At 36.2% G+C, this 20012-nt stretch overlaps 1 protein-coding gene and 2 long non-coding RNA genes across 6 annotated transcripts in view; 1 reads left to right on the top strand and 2 right to left on the bottom strand.

Moving 5' to 3' along the window:
• The window catches only part of Aldh1a1 (aldehyde dehydrogenase family 1, subfamily A1), a 150881-nt gene that overhangs the window by 91117 nt on the left and 39752 nt on the right, over positions 1–20012 (bottom strand). The window lies entirely within an intron of this gene.
• E030003E18Rik (RIKEN cDNA E030003E18 gene) overlaps positions 1–20012 on the bottom strand; it is a 63696-nt gene that overhangs the window by 4064 nt on the left and 39620 nt on the right. The gene's annotated exons all lie outside the window — the stretch shown is intronic.
• On the top strand, positions 17–17820 carry C730002L08Rik (RIKEN cDNA C730002L08 gene). Its single transcript, NR_045778.1, has 3 exons — positions 17–160; positions 13400–13470; positions 15119–17820. It is a non-coding gene; the product is annotated as an RIKEN cDNA C730002L08 gene (long non-coding RNA).

Here is a 20012-nt window from a genome sequence, read left to right as displayed (position 1 = left end):
AGTCTAAAAGAATACTAAAGATATTCAGAAATTTCCTAGCCTAGTATTGCTTTTTCATACTAGGCTAAAGAAGAAGTTATTTAAAGTCATAGTTTCCTCAGATACTTCTTTAACACTTAACATGGAAGACATTTATAGGGACAAGAAGATGCAGTAACAGGTCAGTGAACATGCTCCCCATCTTCCCTCATTCAGTCTTTCTTCACAAAGTGGAAGGAACTCTGTGAATGCAGATCTCTTGACTGTTCAAAGGCTCAGACTGCTCGTTGGAAGATTAACAGTAAGTTTCTTGGTATGCTGTGTTCAGTCTGCTTGATGGGAGTCCAGGCTCACCTCAGATTCATTTCTCTCCCTCTTCCTCTATAAATGCTGAGCTTCTGGTCACTTCAAGAAATATAAGTCTCTGTCTTGAGTACAAGAATTAGACTATGGTGTCTTCCTGTATGTAAAACGTCCCATGCTTCTTCTCATTTCGTCCCTCCATCCTTCTCTTCCTCTCTCGATTCCTCTGTTCTCCTAGGGATTATATTATATGCTCCACAGTGATCCCTAATCATTCCGATGCTTTTTGGTTTGGTTTGGTTTGATTTGGTTTGAACTATGGACATTATTCACATTTTAGTGACTATGAACTCTTATTTCAACTTAGCTGTTAGGTAACTGAGCCCCAGAAGCTAACAGAAGGTAGGTAAACTTGACAATAAGGAAATCCTAAACACGTGAGTCCCGTGTATCACAGTTCTAAGGAAGTGATCTCAGAAACATTGCCTTTTATGTACTGAGATTACAACTCATTTTAAAGATGTTTCTTTATCCAGTCCTCTGTTGAGGGACATCTGGGTTCTTTCCAGATTCTGACTATTATAAATAAGGCTTCTATGAACATAGTGGAGAATGTGTTCTTATTACCAGTTGGAACTTCTCCTGGGTATATGCCCAGGAGAGGTATTGCTGGATCCTCCATTAGTACTATGTCCAATTTTCTGAGGAACCACCAGACTGATTTCCAGAGTGGTTGTACCAGCTTGCAATCCCAACAATGGAGGAGTGTTCCTCTTTCTCCACATCCTCACCAGCATCTGCTGTCACATGACTTTTTGATCTTAGCCATTCTGACAAGTGTGAGGTGGAATCTAAGGGTTGTTTTGATTTGCATTTCCCTGATGATTAAGGATGTTGAACATTTTTTCAGGTGCTTCTCAGCCATTTGATAATCCTCAATTGAGAATTCTTTGTTTAGCTCTGTGCCCCATTTTTAATGGGGTTATTTGATTTTCTGGAGTCTACCTTCTTGAGTTCTTTATATATATACATGATATTAGTCCCCTATCTGATTTAGGTTTGGTAAAGATCCTTTCCCAGTCTGTTGGTGGCCTTTTTGTCTTACTGACAGTGTCTTTTGCCTTATAGAAGCTTTGCAATTTTATGAGGTCCCATTTGTCAATTCTCATTCTTACAGCACAAGCCATTGTTGTTCTATTCAGGAGTTTTTCCCCTGTGCCCATATCTTCAAGGCTTTTCCTAACTTTCTCCTCTACAAGTTTCAGTGTCTCTAGTTTTATGTGGAGAAAATGTGGTACATTTACACAATGGAGTACTACTCAGCTATTAAAAACAACGAATTTATGAAATTCCTAGGCAAATGGATGGATCTGGAGGGTATCATCCTTAGTGAGGTAACCCAATAACAAAAGAAGTCACTTGATATGCACTCACTGATAAGTGAATATTAGCCCAGAAACTTAGAATACCGAAGGTACAATTTGCAGAACACATGAAATTCAAGAAGAACGAAAACCAAAGTGTGGACACTTCGCCCCTTCTTAGAATTGGGAAGGAAACACCCATGGAAGGAGTTACAGAGGCAAAGTTTGGAGCTGAGATAAAAGGATGGACCATCCAGAGACTGACCCATCCAGGGATACATCCCATAATCAGCCACCCAATGAAGACACTATTGCATACGCCAGCAAGATTTTGCTGAAAGGACCCTGACTGATATAGCTGTCTCTTGTGAGGCTATGCCAGTGTCTGGCAAACACAGAAGTGGATGCTCACGGTCAGCTATTGGATGGAACACAGGGCCCCCAATTGAGGAGTTAGAGAAAGTACCCAAGGAGCTGAAGGGGTCTGCAACCCTATAGGTGGAACAACATTATGAGACAATCAGTACCCCCAGGAGCTCTTGACTCTAACTGCATATGTATCAAAAGATGGCCTAGTCTGCCATCACTGGAAAGAGAGGCCCCTTGGTCTTGCAAAGTTTATATGCCCCAATACAGGGGAACACCAGGGCCGAGAAGTGGGATTGGGTGGGTAGGGGAGCAGGGGTGGGGAGGGTATAGGGGACTTTCGAGATAGCATTCGAAATGTAAATGAAGAAAATACCTAATAAAAAATTGGAAAAGGAAAAAATAAGTCAAAGAAATAACAGAAAAAAAAGATGTTTCTTATGAAGACAGAGCACACGGAATGGTTAGTTATGATTTCAGACATCTAAAATGTGCATGAAGAGAATTGTCGGGTAGCAAGATATAGAATAGTATAGACTCTACGACAGTACCTTTGTCAATGTGAAGTTTATTTAACATCACTGTAAATACTCATGAGGAATAGAGCTATAAAAAGGAACTGTGCTTCCATTTTTAGACACATCCCTTCATTGGTATATGTGGCCCAAGCACATAGTGTCTCTTGCTTTGCAGCCTGGTTAGAGTTACACCCACTGCCTGGCATTTCATTCCCTTGAGTATTTATATAATCTTTCTGGCTGTGGCTATCAATTTACAGAGCAGGACTCCCATCATGAGTGCTTGATGGCACCTACTTGGCTGCATCCCAAATGAGTTTTACCTGGATTATTCCTGGCAGTGCAAGCCCCAGGTGATTACAATTTCAGGGGACTAGATAGAGTCTCCCTAGAGATGGTGTGGGTAGTCATCTCATATTTGATGAAATCAAAATCTGCTAAGCACAGGCCACTTTTGACAAGTTGCCTTCTTTCAGCGACCTCTTTCTTTAGAAGGACATTTTAATATACAGAGCACTGAACCTGCCTAGAGCCAGAGAATAATCCCTGCACCAGCTCCTTTGAAATTTCACACTCTGAGAAACTGCCAGATGAGATCGTTTTTAAATACTGCCTTTCAGAGAAAAGATGGTACCGGTTTTTGTTTTCACTTTTGTATCCAAATGACAAAGATTACTGATATATTTTAAGCACGGTAGGAAAAGAAAGTACCATGGTAAGCTTTTTAATGTATCAAATAAAAATTCATGTTAGTTACTAGATGCAAATTATCGAACCAGTTAGTGTGTGAGCAGAGAGAATAGAGCAAATCTTGACTGCAAGTAGTAAAACCATTATGATGTTGCTCATTCTTCATTCTGCATGTGTACATTTATAGGCTATAAAAACTAGAATATTGATGCCTATAATAATTTCAAGTGCCAAGAAACCTGCTTACGATTTTATCGGTGTTCTTAGCTGATATCAAAATGAAAAGGGAGAAAACTATTTGAATACACCAGTGTCCTTCAGTGTTGATGCTGTCCTTCCAAAGAACTTTTTCTTTACTAACAGAAGCACTGAAGCTACTCACAAAGATTCTTTCGGGTGCTTTAGATATTCCTATTTGCCATTTTTAGATGATTCACAGAAATGAAAACTAAGAAGATTCTGAGCGCCGCTATCTACAAGTGAACCTCCATGCAGAGCCATATTTAAAGATATGTTTATTCATTTGTTAATTCTCATTTTTGTATCATCAAATCAGTCTTTCTGTGTTGTCACAAATTTCTTTAATTTAAGTAAACTTCTAGAGAAATTCTGTTGTCTGTATTATTCAAACAGTTAGGTACAATGAAAGAGGAGCCCAATATCCTCAAATCTTGGAAAAGTGGTTTTAAGGGGGGAGTTGGGACACCATGTGTTCTCCACCGATTGTGCACTGGATAATTCCGCATTTGCTTTTGCTATGAGAGTAGTGCTCAAATTTGGCATTACTTGTTCACTTGGTAAAATACAAATTGCTGCTTTCTATACCCTTTTTAATTTAGTAGGTCCTGGTAGAACAAAAGAATTTGATTTTCTAAAATGTTCCAAGATAGTATAGATTTTGTTATAGAATGTGTGAAAATGCAAAACACATATTTCTATCTCTGACCTTTTAATTAAGAGAGAAATGGAGGGATTGTTAGCAGGAATCCAGCTTAAGCATGTAGATTTTCTATGACAAGTTAAGGTAACTAGCTATTTTTATGGGAAGTAACAATATTTCCCATGTCAGCAAAGGGTACTGAGTACTCATCTGAATTCAGTTTGCAATGAGAGAGGACTCAGTACTGCTCTGAACTACAGTTCAAATGGAAGGGATACTGATATCTCACTTGAACCAAGCTCCCAATTTCCCTAGGCAATTTTAGATAAAAAAAAAATAGGTGAGGTATGGTTTGCTGTCTGTGTAAAAGCACAGAGAATGCAGAGAAGACTAACAATTATGTGAACTGCATAAAAGGTTCAAGCATATTTTTAGGTCTCCAGCTCTGTTCTTGACCGTATAATATTCTAAACTCCCAAAGTCTGAAATAATACACAGATATAGAGAGAAAAAGCTGCCTTCCAGTTATGGAATTTATAGGGATACAAAATTCATATACAAAGTGTCAGCATTCATTAGCTCTGTGCTCACAGAAGGCCAAGGTTGAATAAAATTTTCAAATAATGGTGCAACAATGAGTAACTGTAAATATGTTTAATTATAACATGAGTTGACATGTTCTTTGTGATCCATATAAGCAAACATTCACATTTACATGGTTGGGTATGGCATCATATACTTATAAAAATTTCCCAGTATGCATAATGAAATGTAAAAGTGAAAAAAAAGTTATTTAGCTTATAAAGTGGCAACAGAAATCAAGGAGTTATTTTTTATATTCTGAATCACAAATCCCACTGTAACTGTTGTCATTAAGTAAAACTATGTGCAACAATCATACTCTATGCTTCCAATGTTGTATTTCATATTACAAGTATCATTACACACAATAAAACTCTAGCACAAGATTATCAAGTGTATTCACAGGCTTCCTGAAGTGGACTTTGTCTTCCTAGACCTATTCTCTTTTTAAAGCATGGTTCTGCATGCTTCTTTTATTACCGCATCATTTTCTGCATAAAGCAACCCTTTATGATTGTAGTTTGCGGCCTCTTTTATCAAGTCACTGGATAATCCAGCATGTTTCTCCTGACAAGCACTACACTGATGTTATAAATATCACACACAATATTCTGTTCAGAGACTATCAGGAATAAAAGCGTAACAGAGAATCTGCTTGTTAAAAAAAAAAGTGCAAGAGTATGCTGTAATTTTCAATGGAAAATAGAGTTTATGAATAAAGTAATCCCTGTGAGGTTATCTAAACTCACACCAAAAGCAGACACAAGGGCTTCCATACGACACAAAGCAAACTTTGCAAACAGTGATTCAATAAAGAAGTCATCCAACTTTTGTGACTAGATTTCCCCACCTTCTCACTGTTTGGTCTTGGGTAAGGAAATTCATATAAAACATTTTGATAGTGAGAGCATTTAGTCTAATTTTATCTTTCAATGAGTGATGAAAAAATTGTAAATGACTTTTATAAGTCATATGTGCTAATTTCCCTTAACATCAAAGTCTTAAACATAAGACAATGGCTTGGAGACATTTAGAATATTGGCATAGGGGACTTAATGAAATGAATTCAGAAATAATAAAAATATCAAATTTCTGAAATATTTTATAGTGAAATAATGTAAAGTTTAAAGCTAATTACTTATTTATTCATTTAGGAATATGTTGTTATATTCAGTTTTGTTTGCTATTCAGTGATAATTAATGTTGTTTCAAATAACATAATCTTCTGTTAATATTATTTTTAATCAAGAACAGCTTATGTCGAAAGGAAAGTTATTCTGTAAAACAGATAAAAAGGTTAAAGAAGGAGAAAAGGAGTGTAGTACAGCTTGAAGTAAGTATTGTGTTTTAAAAGTGTTTAATAGACCTTTCAACAACATGTTGTTTTGTTTCCTTGGAACTAGAAAAGTAAGTGGTAAACTGTGAATATTTGATAATTTTATTTTCCAACTTGTAACTGTATAGAAGGTACACACACACACATACAACACACACACCATCCAAGTTGTCTTGTACAAATTATTATTAACATGTAAATGAACTGACTTTTCCTCTTCTGCAAAATTAAAACATAAAGGTCAATCAAGTTATGTCTCTTTTTAGTGAGGCAACATTTAAGTTATTAATATTTTAAATATTCCTAAATGGGGCTACTGTACATTTCAAATTTTTGAAAAAAAGGGAAACAAAATATCTAATTAAAAAAACAGAAGGATTATTTCTACAGTATATAAATCTGTAAACATATTAGTTTATTCATATATAAAATCTTGTATGCATTTAAAAGTTTGTATATTTTCATGTTTAATACATTTAAAATACCCAAATTTATATCTGTTGATTAATTAATTAGCATTTGGGAAGTCTGTGACAGCTTTAGATACTGGGGATTACTGTACCCACAAGTCACATGTGACCCTTCAATAAAAATCACTGTCACTGTGGAACAGACTGTTAAAATGTACTTTGAGAGCGTGATAAATATGTCCGGTAATATTTTCTCAACTGTACATTTTATGGATCTAAATATGGTAAATTATTTCTAAATAAATGTAATGACTGGTTTGAGTTTTACTTTATACATGAAATATACAATGTAATTCCAATATTTAGTCATTTTGTAATTGAGGAAAATACGTAATAAAAAAAATAAGAGAAAAAAATTAAAATAAAAGAGAAATTGGAGGGTAATTATCTTACCTCTCATGTTGCCTATATATTTGCCCAATATTTTGTGTATGTGTTCTCATATATGAGACACCTGGAGAAAGTCAGACAAGTATTCGTAGCTCCAGCCAACAAACTGGAATTGAACATACTTTTGGAATTGTAGATTGAATGCAAGTTGATCTAAGCTATAGTTGCAAGTGAAATTAAACCATACCAACTACAATGTACCTCCATCCCTCTGAATACTGTATCGACAAATAAATGTAGAAGCTAGCTACTAACAGGCCCAACCAAAGGTCTCACTGAACTTTGGTTTTCAATAATAAAATGTGTGTACTCTTTTTATTAATTAACTTATGTTCCTAAAGAGCCTCCAAAATCAATGACACCCTAGTGCCCTTCCCATGTGATTAACATATTTGAATGAGTATTTCTTTTCTCTATTTATCTAAGTGAGGCTATGCAAGAGATCTCCTTTGATTAGTCTCCCAAAAATAACATGTATTTGGGGGAAGTAATTGACCCTAACTTTTAAGAAGTAATTTTTTGTTATATTCAATTAAAACATATTTTTGTTAATAACACACAATATTTTCATACTATTTTGGAAGAATGTAAAACAACGTGGCTGCTGCTTCTGTGAATCTCAGCTGTGAGGAAAATGTGTTTGGGATAAGTCCTTAATATCCCTCTTGAAAACATGTTTGTCGTTTCTTATTCAATGTAGATTTCTTAAGCAGCTGACATTTATTTTCTTTCCTACCACCTGATCTGGGTTCCTTAAAATCTGTTTTCCATTTATTTTGCATTTATTCATGGGTCTAATGGCTCCCAGTGACTTTCAATTAGAATTTTTAAGGGACGAACTTTAAGATTTTTTTAATGTAATTGTTGTTAATAATACTTATGCATTAAAAAACCTCTCTTTGCTGATTTCAGTGACTCATTAATGTTGAGTCTTTATTTGTCTCTATTTTACACATTAAATTGGATTATATAGTTAACTAGATGACTACATGATGTTATAAAAGAAATTATTATACCTAATAAACAATCTGTACACTGAAATTCAGAGCATCCTAGACCACATTAATTTTGAAGAATGAAATGTGTTCCTTTATTACAAAAGTTGATCTTGGAAACTATGCTCACAACAAAGTTTGACTCTGGGATACCAGCTTGTATTACAGCTTCTGGATTGTACAGGTTTTGAATGTAACAGAACCACAAAAATATTGTTTTTCTTTTCTCATGATCATAAAATCATGGTGGTGGTGGTGACCCAAAGAAATCACTCAGACATGAATATCAGCCACATAGGTTTATAGGGAGATTTTAATAAAACATGCCAGAAAGGAGTTTCAGCTAAAAGTACAAAGGAGTGTTCACCCCAAACAGTCCCCTGCTACTCATTCCTCAAGTCATGTAATAGGCTCTGTCATTTTGACATATAACATGTTTCTTTTCCTCCATCACCTTCAAGTTAACTGGATTGTATGAGGAATGGGGAAAAAAATAAAAGGGGATTGACAGGAGATTAGGATTTCCGGTGGCCTCTGCTACTGTTTGTATCATTGAAACATTTTGAAATCAGTAGATGTTAATTTAATAAGAGAAGTCCCACTGGCTTTGTGTCTCCTGCAAACAATAAAAGGGTATGCCTGGGTCTGTACCTCTCTTCGATCATTCTTGTACAACACAAAATGAGAACAAATGGCAAAGACCCCAATTAACTCAATTTAGACTAAGGAGAGCGATGAAAACATTCTGCAGCATGTTTAAAGCTTCAAAGACACCACGGACAACAAAGCAAATGTTGAAAGGACAAATTGGACTACAGCAAAAACAGCAGCCACCAGTCCACGGCTTTAATTCATGAACTGAGTGTTCCCAGCTTTTTATAAGAAAGCATTTCATCCTTTAATGCAAACCCAGGGTTTGGGATAGCCTTAAGCCTTTGCTACTGCTTGGTTCTCCATTTGCTGTTAGCTTAGAAATGGGGCAGATAGTGGATAAACTTATAAGGAAGTTACTTATGTAAAAATGTGTGCATGGGGAAAATATTTCATTTTTAATCATGAAAGCACCCAAAATATGGAAAGCCTTATGGCAGAATTTTATCAAATATACTGTATAAAATATGTATATGAAAACTTTTACTGTTATTTTGTTATATAAGAAAATCAACTATTAAAAAAATCAACTCCGCATTCAAAGGCTCACATTTTGTATTTTCTCATGATTTGGTCCTCGGGGAATGATTACAACGAGCTCTTAACTTCCACTTTGGCTTCTAATTCTCTCTACTTTTTGAATTTTCATATACTATGAAATTATACTTGTAAAGATCATTTCCAGTATTACTAAAATCACCCTACCGCAGGATTGCTACTTATGTTCCAAATTACATGGGAAGTATGTTGTAAATTTGTTTATATTTCTAGTCCTTGTGGCTACATAAAGCATGTGATATACCCAAATCTTTTATGATAAAATGAAGAGCAATTATCTAAATTTAAAAATAAAGACCTCATAAAGAAGAAAGATAGAATTGAAGTCTTTTGGATTAGCCTCAAGGACACTTAGTCGAACATGAAAAATACATTGGAGTCTTCGAAGGTCAATGTAAAAGATCTACCTGACCCTCACTGAATAAGATGCAATGTCATTAGTTCCTCAAAGGAAGTGATGCTTGAAAAGGAAGTTTTTGTTTTAACACACTCAATAAAAATGTCTTCAGAGTCTGTGGCTTGATATAGGAGGTTGCCATACTTACAAGGGCTATTTGAATTTGGAACAATAAAATAAAAGAATTTTGGTGTAATGAAGTCACCGGGCTCTTGTGGTAAGTTCTGTCATCTCTACATTATAGCTGCTGAGAGCTCCAAAGTTGCTTTCTCAGCACACTATGAGGAATGCTATGGGAAAGCAACTTTTAGATACAACCCAACATGCATGACTCCTTCTAACCAAGTATAAGAACATTCAACCTACGTATTATTTAAGCCAGGTAAAATTCATGTTCTCCGTAAGAATCCCGAGGCCTTCATGATGGTAGTCTTGAGGAAGGATTAGTAAACCATCTAGTCATAATAGGATGGTTTCCCATCATACCTGTGTCATGGGCATGGTCATGAAGCTTAGGAATAAGGCACATTTGGGCTGGCAATCAGAGCCTACCCCATCAGGTCCTGACACCCTCTAGCAATGAGCACATTGCTATTACCCTGTTAGTTTTGAAATCAGAACTGAGACATTAGAAGTCATTGTGGTGTTTACTTCTTAGTTCTGGGATGCTGCTCAGGCTTTTTCAAATGCTTTTGACATACCTCAGAAAGATATTCCTTTTTGGTATACTTCAGAAAGTAACTTCTCTAGCTGTGGAATTAATTTACCTACCCACATACCATATGGCTCCTTACAGAAGCATTTAAAATAAATTGTAGGGAACATAGAGTTGTTATAATCTATCTCCGAAATGATTTAACAGTGTCCCAAAATGTTTATATTAGCATCTCTCCCCAATATCTGCTATAAAAATATCTCCTATAAAAAAACAATTAATTTATAAAAATAAAAACACTCTTCTTTAAGTTCCTTGTGCATAGAGTTTTAGGTTGAAAATTACTTGATTTTTCCAAATTATGCTTAGGTAATTTTAGTTTGTAGACAGAAGCCTTGAAATCTAGAATATGAAAGTGAGTAGTCTGTCATCACATTGAAGACTGAAGGGGCACCCTTTCCAAGATGGCATTCAGGGCTCCCCAGCACTCCAAAGCTTCTGGATGTTGTTGGGGCTTTGCAGCATGGATTGGCTTTGTAAAATGTTTTATGCTTGTTTGTTTTGAAAGGCTGTCTGCCATGGCTCCAGGATAGTCTACAAGAGAAATGCACTTAAATTCCTTTACTTCATTCTCTCTTAATTTGTCAGTAAAACATTTTAAACATATTCAGTTAAACCAAGTAGAAACAACTTTAAAGTTATGGGCCAAATTGTTTAACTGTATATTAAGTACCATTTTTTTTTTTTGGTTTTTGTTTTGTTTTGTTTTTTGGGTTTTTTTGTTTTTTAAATAGATTTATGTGTTAGCCTGTGCTTCACTAAAGTAATAAATGCTCAAAACGTAATAAATTTATTCTGAAATATAAATGGAAAATCTTGTTTCCATCTGAAAATGAAACAGTGAGGACAAACATCTTCCAGGGCCTGGGGAGTTGCCTGGCAACAGAGTTAGGATCTCTAGGCTTTTCCTCTGCCTTAGATGCCATGGGCGAAGCCTTAGGTGCCATGCCAGCCTTCTGCTCTGAGCTTGTGTCCTTTCCTTCTCATCCCAGCTGACGAGGAATCCTCTATTCTGCTTTTCTTTGCTCGTCTGTCATCTTATTATTGTGTCTTCTGCATGTCTAACTCCATGCTTCTCCCCCAGAGCCAAAATCTATGGAAAGTCAGAAGACCATTGTTATTATTCCTTGTAGGTTCACTCCAAGAACAGCACTAGATATGAAGCAAATTCTTGTAAAAAGCCTCTTTAAAATGGGAATGGATACCAGTGTGATGGGAAAAAACATTACCATCTGTTTTTCAGGATTGTTATGATGATGAAAGCTACTAAGGTATAGCCATCAAGTCGAAGTATTAAAACAAATATGTTGTTTTTCTCAGCAACACAAGCTTTAATAAATGATTGAGAAATTGCACTGGGTCAAAAATTTTAAAATTGTCATATATGTTGGTCTAAGACATGTAATGAGTAAATTCTGGCATTGCATAGAGTAGCTGTAAATCTCCCTATCTATTAAGTTCTTGATTGGCCCAGGCCTTGATGGGGTTAATAAGACTGTGGGTATCTCAGACTAAGGAGACCTGACAGGAAAAGCCCACAGTAACTGTTGACTGCCTTGGGCTTTTTGTGAGCTGAGCCTAACAAGGTAGGCTGTCTCTGGGTTCTTTGTGATCTGAGCCTAACAAGGTAGCCTGTCTCTGGGTTCTTTGTGATCTGAGCCTAACAAGGTAGCCTGTCTCTGGGTTCTTTGTGATCTGAGCCTAACAAGGTAGCCTGTCTCTGGGTTCTTTGTGATCTGAGCCTAACAAGGTAGCCTGTCTCTGGGTTCTTTGAAGGTGAAATGAAGCGATGGGTGGATGCAGGGCATAGGAGTCGCCGGGTCCTGACAGGCTAAAGTGCGACCTGCTAAACCCTAACTGCTGCAGACGTTTTAGGACAAGTGAGTGGCCAAGACAAGAAGCTATGTGCAGAGCCCACGGAGACAAGGGAAAGAAAGGGCAAGGGAGATTACTGGTCATCTGGTCTCTTTGATCACAGGCAAGGCAAAACAGCAAACACAACAGCAAACACTGGGCATTATTTCTCCAAAGCGTATTTACCAAGTGCCGGCTTGCTTAGATCTGAAGACTCGGTTAAACATGAATTTGTAATGTTTCTCACTTTCTTACCTTCTGTTGTAACTCTTGCTGTTTCTATACCTTCTTTTTTTTTTAACTTTAAAAAAAATATTACCTGCATTGACACTGTAACTCTGACTCTGAGGGAGAAATAAGGGGAAAGAGGAGAACACTTCATTTAAAAAAATAGAACTTTCAACGAAAAACAACTGAAACTAAGGATTTAATTATATACTCAATGTATATTATTATGTGTAGCACGTTATTAAGTATAACACATAATTAGATATATATTAAATTTTGTATATACATATAATTATACATGTTATTCCTCATTTTAAAATACTATTTAGAAAAGATTAGGCAATTCTTTTAACTTATGGCTTCTCTGGGGGCCTTTTATGAGACATGGTCTCAGTGTGTAGTCAAGATGGCCTAGGAGTCTCTTTGTAGGCAGGCTTATCCTGGTGGCACTGGCCTTTCCTTTACTTACTCCATATTTGTACTCTACATATCCTTAAAAAACAAACAAAACAAAATAAAAACAACAAGAATACAAAAAGAGTCAGTAGTAAGGTTAAATTTTATTTAGTTTTGTGACTAAGGCATACAAACATTTATCATTTTACCTGAGTAAAGGAGTATTTAAAAGTTATTTAAAAAAAAACAATATACATGAAGTTTTATGGGTTTTTTTTGTAGCAATTTCTTTGCACTTTATTCCAGTTCTTTACCTGCATGGCTCTTGCCCCAGTTAAATAGGAATTGCAATTTGTTACTCTGTAAAGGTTCAATACAAGAGACATATTCGGGCCATAACAGATTCTTAAAGATGTACTGTGACTTATACATGGAAACAATTAGATATATTGCCCCTCTGCTGTGAACAACCTATGCCTTTCTGATGGGGATATTAAAGGTCCAGCCTTCCTAGTGGACTCATCTATTGCTAACTTAAATTCTGTCTAGCTGCGATTCATAGTTGTGGATCCCTATTTTCAGGTGCATTCCACATTCCCTTAGGGAAGTGATTCCTACAGCATTATACAGTGTCTCTCTTGACAGCTGATAATTTGTCTATGTACACAGTGCTGGAAATTAATGCTATTTCCACTTTGAGAATAAATCATTGTCTCTTTCCTTCCAGAACCATTATGAAATGTTAGCTCTGTGGCACCAGAATCCCCATACTTCCAGATTGACGGGAATTCGGGGCCGGTGAGTGCGTCCTCTCGTTGAAATGCATGAATTTGTATGCTAAGCTTACTTGTCTTTATTCCTCCACATAGGAATTCTCACAGACTGAGAGAAGGCTATGCAATATTAGATGGTGAAAGACAGTGAAGGTCAAATACTTGAAACACCTCATATTCATCTCTAACTGAATGATTAGCTGTTCATTTAAACGTATGGCTTGTTGGGTTAGGGAACACCCAGTTTACAAAGAATAGCTAGGTGCAAGGTCAGTGTGAGGGTCCAAGTGGGAGAATTCACTCTCAAATAATGTCAAAAGGAAAAAAAAAAGAAAGAATGATATGCCAAATCTACATAGATGTGTCCCCAAACACTAATCTCCTGCCAATAGTAACTCAGCAGTTTGTGGGATGATCTGTTACCAGTGTTTACAGTAGGCTCTTGGGATCTTTGAAGGGAACTGTTCTAGATCTGCAGAGGGAAGAGCAGCCTTCTCGGCAGCCTGAATTTGCAGCGGAAAATTCTCCTCCTTTAAACTTCACTTGTCCTAGTTTGTGTCTCTATTGTTGTGATAAAACACTGACCCATAACAACTTGAGAGAGGTGAGGATTTATCTGGCTTACAGGTTGTAGACCATCACCGTGAGCACAAGGCTGGAACTGTACGCAGATATTGAAGCAGAGACCACAGAGGAACAGTTGCTTTCTGGCTTGCTCCCGCTGGCTTGCTCAGCTTGCCTTCTCATTGTACCCAGCCACACCTGTCCAGGGTTGGCACTGCCAACAATGGAAAGGGCCTTCCTAAGTCAATTAGCAATTAAGAAAATGAGCCCCACCACATGCCCATAGGACAGTCTAATGGAGAAATTTCCTCAAATGAGGATCAACCTTCCCAGGGCTGTCGAGCAGTGTTGTTTGTATTGCCCTTCATGCTTTGATTTTGCCAAAATTACATTCTGTTCTGTGCATCTTTGTAACCAGTTGTTACATATGATCTAATATATTCTTACTCTCTTCCATAGATACATGCTAGTAAATTTTCCCTTCTTTTGAAAAATGTGTAATGCATTTGTTAGCACATTAATAATATTGGGATACATATTTAACTGAAAAAATCTTCATAAAAACCTGACTTGCTAAATTTGGAAGTATATATTTTTAATATATACTTCACTCTTAACAAGTTCTATTTGAATCTAATAGATATATACTCTATAAGGATATGTAACATCTATATGAATTCTTTGGAAGTTAATGATTACCACATAGAGAAAGTAATTCTCTGAATGGCAGTTTAATTATGAATTCCTTCCACCTTATCCCTCTCCAGTTGCCTTCTCTCCACCACCTTCTTTCCTTCCTTCCATTTTACTCTGGTTCCCTCCCTCCCTTTCCATTTCCTCTTTTAATCTCTCATCTGGTGATGATCAATCAGGGGAACAACAGGCTAGAGCAATAGCTCACCTGTTAACAGCATTTCCTGCTTTTGCACAGAACCTGAGGGTTTCTATTCCCACATCAGATGCTCAATAGACACCTGAGCCTCCAGGTCCATGTGATCTGATACCCTCCTCCTTCTTGCAACCACATGCACATGTGGGGCTCGCAGTAGGACACACATAAATAAAAATAAAAAATAAGTGATTACTTGTGTTTTATACATGTTTTGCAGGAGCAGACATTCTAACTAAATCATCAGTGGGGAGAGATTTCATTGAGTGTGGGTAGAGACATGAACATCTGGGCTAGAGTCTGAAGGAAATGGTGAGAATTTTAACTGTCACAGATGGAACTCTTGAGCGCATACATAAGACATTAACTGAGAATTTCTTGGACTAGAAAAATAAATTGGAATTAAATATATTCTTTCTTAACAAATATCAAATGTAAAATCTTAAAGCCATCTGTGATTTTTTTTCTGAAAAATTTGAAAGTTTAAGTTAGGTATATCAAAATAAAAAAAATGTCTAGCATATTATCCTGTTGCCAGGCAACACTGATAATCTGAGATCTCACAAGCAGGCACCAGAAAGATGTTGAATGCAATGAATGTATCCCCAAAGCGAGTGAGTCAGCAATAGTTATTTCAAGAGCTGGCCTGACAGAGCCACGAAAATCCCCAGTGAGCATGAAACTATCTTCAGACTTTGTTGCTTATCTTTGGCAATGCAAACACTCATACCTCCTCTCCGTGGTCTCCAAATGAGATATAGTCAAGGAGCCAAGATGTATTCTGTTCCCTCCTACCGAGGTTCTAACAGCGAAGCCAGCGCATCATTTCAGTGTGCAGAGACTGGAGGACCACACCCTTATCCCCAGGGCAGAAGGCCGTGGTCTATGTCTCCCAGCTGGGAAACAGGTGTCTCCTCTGGATCCCTTCAGATTAAGGAGCAGGAGGAGGAAGAGAAAGCATGCCTGTGTTCCTGTTCCTGGAAATGCTCCATTTAAATTCAAGCATCGCATTTCCTTCTTGTAAAAATGCCAGGCTGATCTGCAGTGGGCTCTGATTTGCTTTGTTCCTTTGGTTTGTCCTCAGAGAAGTGCTTTGAAATGGAATCTATTCAAGACAAGAAGTTTTCTTTCTCGGTTTAATAAGAGCATGTGAACTCTTATGGATCATAACAAAACGGCATGAACTGTGATTTGTGGCTCTGCCTCACACATGAAGATGTGTTTGTTAAAGGGACTAGAACCTCAAGTTGGACTTGATTGTCTACAAGGTTAAGATGGATGACCGAGAGTCAAATGACCCTAACAAACATTCTCTGACATTGGACTTGGCAAGAGAGAAGCTGCGCAGGGATGATTATATGTATTCATATCTGTGCATCGATTGAAATGTATTTTTAATTTGGTGAAATGGCTATAGCTTTTTGCGCAGACATTGAGTGAAGATGTCAGAATCGGTCAATTTCTGGTTTAGAGAGTTTAGAAGGGACTGACATCAAGCAGGAAAGATCTAAACTAAGAACTAAATTAATATGGCAAATACTTCAGGGTTTAAATTTTTCAGAAGGTAGGACTCTCACATTTCAAATGACTTTTGTCCTTGATATAATGTCTATAGTTATTTTCTTTATGGTGAGCTATGTTATTTGGACTAGGTAAAAATATAGATATGCATATTGCTAACTTAGGTGAGGGAAAATTTCTTACTTTGTAATTGTAATCAACATTATATCAAATTCTAGAAGTAATTTAAGTCTGGGGATGGGTTGTGTCTACTGGAGAGTATTTGGTATAAGTGTTCCTCTTACAGAAATATTTAGGTAGAAATGCTATAAGTTTGTTATTTATGTTATTAGGAGCACAGAACATATTTAATACATGGATAAGTACACTTGGTATTACAACAGTCATGCAGTTTTCAGGACGTTTAGTTATTATCTTCTGCACTTGCTAACAATCACAAACAAATTATTCTTTTGTGTAGAATTTTATAACACTATGTAATTGTCTAAAGTCAGTAACTTGTACTGATAAAGAATAGGGACCCATTAGAAATACTTCATAAAAAATGTTAGACACAAGTGATTAGCTTCCTTAAAGTTTGGATCCATTATAAAATATCCTTTTTTTCCCCTAGTAGTCATTTTTATGTTGCTTGTATTTTAGACCATAATTATATAAAAGACAAAATATTTCTAAAATTCCATATATAAAATATCATTTTAAAATGCATCAGCATACAAATATCAATATATTTTTATATTACATATCTGAATAAAATACTAACCATTAAACCTAAAGAAGTAATTGTTTCATTTCCTTAGATGATTCTGATAATACAGTAGTTATTTGATAGCAGAAAACTTTGTCTATCATTTTTGTCACCAGGGAATAACTGTGATTTTTTTGGTAGTATGTAATTTTTCCCCATATGAATGACTTCATTTTTAAAAAGATCTCTAAAGATAGGTCTTAGTAATGCACCACTCAGTTCAAGAGCAGTTCCTAAACATTTTATTTTCTTTGGAAAATAATATTTTTGTCTCATAATATAGTTGCATTAAAAAATATGGGAAAATTCCAAGTTTTGACACAGTGAAATTTTTGCATTTGATTATCACCTGTTTTTTCTTTTAAATTCTGTAAACAACCTTCTTCAAAAAAAGCTAAGTCACTTCAAATTGGTTTAAGACATCTGATGAAGAAACTTACTTGTCTGAAATCAAATAACCATTTCGGATCTGGAAAATGTATTTTGTCAACTTATGCTTTTAAAAATGTAACATCTCTAAATTCATGGACATTTTAAACCAAAATTCAATTCTGATGTACAATGTATTAAAAGGAGAGTGACTTAAAATAATATGATAATGACAAATTAATATAATAATACTAAAACAATATGATAAAATAATATAATAAGTCAGAAAATTTCTGGTTCTCAAAGTCTATTTAAAATATGATTTTGGTTAAATAATCACTGTCCCCTAGAGATGAATGTGAGCTTCTGAGAGCTGTGCTTTCACTGGTCTATATGTATAATTCACTGATTATTATTTACTAATACTTAAACTTTTTGTCCTATTTGGATTGGTTGTGATAATAAGCCTGAGACTGGGGAGATAAGACGATTTGAAGGAAGAGTGTCAGTCCATGTCCCCTCACAGTGAACCTTTAGTCCAGGGGTCCTCAACCTTCCTAATGTGGCAACCCTTTAATACAGGTTCGCATGCTGTGGTGACCCCCCCAACCATAAAATTCTTTCTTTGTTACTACAGAACCATAACTTTACTTCTGTTATGAATCACAATGTAAGTATCTGATATTCAGTATATTCAATATGCTACTTGAGTAAAAGGGTTGTTTGAGTCCAAAGAGGTCACAACTCACAGTCTAATAACTGCTGCTTCAATCAATTAGAACCACTCTGTGAATGGTGCAGAAATTAGTATAAAAGTATAGATTTTGGATCAGACTGGTTCTGCCTTGGTTGTTCATAAGGTGTGGGATCCTAGAACAGTCACTATTTCCCTTTGTGCTTTAACTTTTTCTCAAATATAAAATGGAAATACCAGAAAATTTCTTCTGGAATTAGATGAGTTTAAATATTGAAAGCACTGTGCAGTGTCTCTAAAGCTGAGTGAGCCCTACGATAATATAAGCCAATATGCACACTGCTCTTTACTTCACATATTCTAAGTTCATTTATAGTGATGATAAAAGCACCTTGAAACAGCTGTCAAGACACCACAGTGAGAAATGTACAGTGTTACTAGGCAGTTTCTTTCAAGGTCATTTTGTTAGTATGGTATGGGTACATACTCATATTGTGTATATCTGTATTGCGAGCATGCCTGCACGTGTGTGTAGAAACTAGAGATGGATGTCACTGAATCTCCCTTCATCTGATCTTCTGAGACATGGTCCCTCATGGAACCTGTCACTCATTAATTGGTTAGCCTGGCTGAATCTCCACTTCACCTCCCCATCAGTCAGATCACAGGCATGAACTGCTGTGCCCAGATTTTCACATGGGTGCTAGGATCTCACATGACTATACGTCAAGTACTTTACCAACAAAACACACTCTGCAACTTCTATGTTGACTTTATTTTATACAAATATTCCATTATCAGTATGGTTATAGTCTCTATATCTTCCACTATAACGACTAACAAATCTTGACTAAACTATGACTTTGGAAAGTAACTTAGTTACTCTTTGACATAGTTTTCACATCTGTAAGGGAAGAAAATAGTAATAGAAACTATCACAGGATTATTATAAATAATTGTGTCCCATAAATAATGTCACTGCCATCATTATCATTGTTGTCGTCATCATCATCATCATCTTTATGAGGTATAAAATTTCAATTCAGTGGTAACAATTATACAATGAATGTAAAAATGAATTAGGTACTATAATGCAAAGAAGGCTACAAGCAAAAAGGGAAAAATATCTTCAAAAACAACATCAAATAGTAAATGCTGTCTATGTTCAACTGTCGCTATCACAGGGTCTGTCTTAGTTAGGCTCTTATAAGGACAACATTTAATTGGGTCTGGCTTACGTGTTCAGAGATTCAGTCCGTTATCATCAAGGCCGGATCATGGCAGCATCCAGGCAGGCAAGGTGCAGGCAAAGCTGAGAGTTCAACACTTCATCTGAAGGCTGCTAGTGGAAGACTAACTTCCAGGCAGCCAGGATGAGGGTCTTAAAACCCACTCCCACAGTGACACACCTACTCCAACAAGGCCACATCTCCAAATAGTGCCACTCTGTGGGCCAAGCCTATTCAAACATGACTGAGTCTAGTTATATCACTGATCAAGAAGAAAGAGTAACACAAGACACACAGAGAAATGCTGTTATAAGGAAAATCAGGTTGTCACTGAGAATAAGCAACTACCCTTTAAACTAATAGTCAATATGATCATTTCAGACATCAACCACAATTTGGAAAGTCTGAAAAGGAACCAAAGATTCAAACTCAGAGCATAGAGGTTTTCCATTGGGCTAAAGAGGTCCTTTCTAAAAATCAGCTCCTAAATATAAGGTTTAGTAAGACTGATTTGTATATAAGGGGAGAAAGAAATGCCAGGCACGAGTGACAA

The sequence above is a fragment of the Mus musculus genome, chromosome 19 (genome assembly GCF_000001635.26).
Source record: "Mus musculus strain C57BL/6J chromosome 19, GRCm38.p6 C57BL/6J".
NCBI classification, from domain to species: domain Eukaryota; kingdom Metazoa; phylum Chordata; class Mammalia; order Rodentia; family Muridae; genus Mus; species Mus musculus.
Note: the sequence above shows the minus strand (reverse complement) of the source record. Positions and strands in the feature narration are given on the sequence as shown.